The following is a 2,501-nucleotide window of genomic DNA, read 5'->3' on the forward strand; positions in this document are numbered from 1 at the left end:
TGTGTATAAGAAAAAAAAAAGATAAAATTCATTGCATCAATTCAAGAGGCTTAACTCATAAAGTTAACTTATTTTGATGACTCTCTTTTGCAAAACAAATCTTATTATATAAAAATAAATTGTGTTTACGATTATCAATATACATATATGTGTGTATGTGTCTGTATATGCATCAATATTCTTTATATATAAAGGTAAGATTCACAAGAAATGATGTGTTACCCTAAGGATTGAGTATTATATATTTCTTGCATTAGGTTGAGTTTGTGTATCCCACATTGATGAAGAGATGAAAGATCGACAATTGATGGTAGGTCTATAAGAGGAGGTTGATGTGTATTTATTTTAACTCACGGGGTTGGGTTCTCTTGGCTAATCCTATAAACTCATATAACTGGTTCATGTTGGCTAACCCTCTAAACTCATGGGGTTTGTTCATTTTGACGAACCTTCTATTTGCAAAAAAGTTGTCTATATAAAAAAATCAATATATCAATACACAAAAAAGCTATAAAACAATAAGGTGACATCATTAAAACCAAATATTTTAAAATTATTGCATTGTAGTTGGATTTTGGATATTCACATTGATTAGAAATTGATGCGTCAATGAGGAAAATGAGTATATAAGAGAAATATGAGTTCCCTTGAAAATTAAAATGTTCATTTGACTATATAAGCCATGTTTATCTTTAAATGTTTGGAGCAATTATCTAAACTCACGAGGAATTGTCTAAACTCACATGGTCGGATCATTTTGACTAAACTCTTAAACATATGCGGTTGACTCATTTTGATCAACCCTTTTTTTATGAGAAAATTAATCTATACTAAATATTAATTGAAGAGATAATTTTAATATGTTTTTTAAAGTAAGAAGTGGAACCGGTGACGGGGCACCCTAATAATTAAATATTCTTTAATATTGAATTGTGATTGAGTTTCATATATCTCACACTGATTGAGAGTTGAAAATTTGATAAAATGTTGGATATGTAAAAAGAGGTCGAGATGCCTTTGTGACAACTCATGAGGTCGGTTCCTCTTGGTTGATTCTCTTAACACCTGTGGTTAGAGCATTTTGGCCGACCTTCCGAACAAAACACATGGGGTTGGTTCATTTTGGCCAACTCTCTTTTTGCAAGAAGGTTTAATCAATATTAAAATTAATTATATATACAACCTTTATTATTTCTATATCTAAAAGTAAGAACCAYAAYWATTAATGTGACACCCTAAGATTGAGTATTATTAAATCTTGAATTGTGATTGAGTTTTGTCYACMCCATATTGATAGGTAGATAAAAAATTGCCACTGAATGATATATATATATATATATATAGGAAGATTGAGATGTCTTTATGGCAATTCATAGGATTGACTCCCTTGAATGATTCTCTAAACTCATGGTGCTTAACTTATTTGGTTGACCCTTCCAACATAGGATTTTTGGTTAATCCTATTTTTACAAAAAAAAATCTATATTAAAAGTTGAATAAATAAATAAATTAAATTAATATCTGCATTGAGGTTGACTTTGTGTATCCCACATTGATGGAGAGATGAAAGATCGACAATTGATGGTAGGTATATAAGATGAGGTTGATGTGTATTTATTTTAACTCACAGGGTTGGGTTCTCTTGGCTAATCTTATAAACTCATACCACTGATTCATGTTGGCTAACCCTCTAAACTCATGGGGTTTGTTCATTTTGACGAACCTTATATTTGCAAAAAAAAAGTTGTCTATATAAAAAAAATCAATAATCAATACACAAGAAAGCTATAAAATAATAAGGTGACATCATTAAAACCAGATATTTTGAAATTCTTGCATTGTAGTTGGATTTTGGATATTCACATTGATTAGAAATTGATTTGTCAATGAGGAAAATGAGTATATAAGAGAAATATAAGTTTCCTTTGAGAACTAAAAGGGTCATTTGACTATATAAGCCATGTTTATCTTTAAATGTTTCGAGCAATTGTCTAAACTCACGAGCAATTGTCTAAACTCACATGGTTTGATCATTTTGACTGAACTTTTAAACATATGCGGTTGACTAATTTTGGTCAACCCTTTTTTTATGAAAAATTTAATATATACTAAATATTAATTGAAGATATAATTTTATTATGTTTTTTAAAGTAAGATGCGGAACCGTTGATGTGGCACCCTAATAATTGAATATTCTTTAATCTTGAATTGTGATTGAGTTTTATATATCTCACACTGATTGAGAGTTGAAAGATTGACAAAAATGTTCGATATGTAAAAAGAGGTCGAGATGTCTTTGTGATAACTCATGAGGTTGGTTCCTATTGGTTGATTCTCTTAACACTTGTGGTTAGAGCATTTTGGCCGACCCTCCGAACAGAACATATGGGGTTGGTTCATTTTGGTCAACTCTCTTTTTGCAAGAAGGTTTAATCAATATTAAAATTAATTATATATATAACCTTTATTCTTTTTATATCTAAAAGTAAGAACCATAACTA

Source organism: Cynara cardunculus (assembly GCF_001531365.2).
Source record: "Cynara cardunculus var. scolymus isolate 2C chromosome LG 6, CcrdV1, whole genome shotgun sequence".
Lineage (NCBI taxonomy): Eukaryota > Viridiplantae > Streptophyta > Magnoliopsida > Asterales > Asteraceae > Cynara > Cynara cardunculus.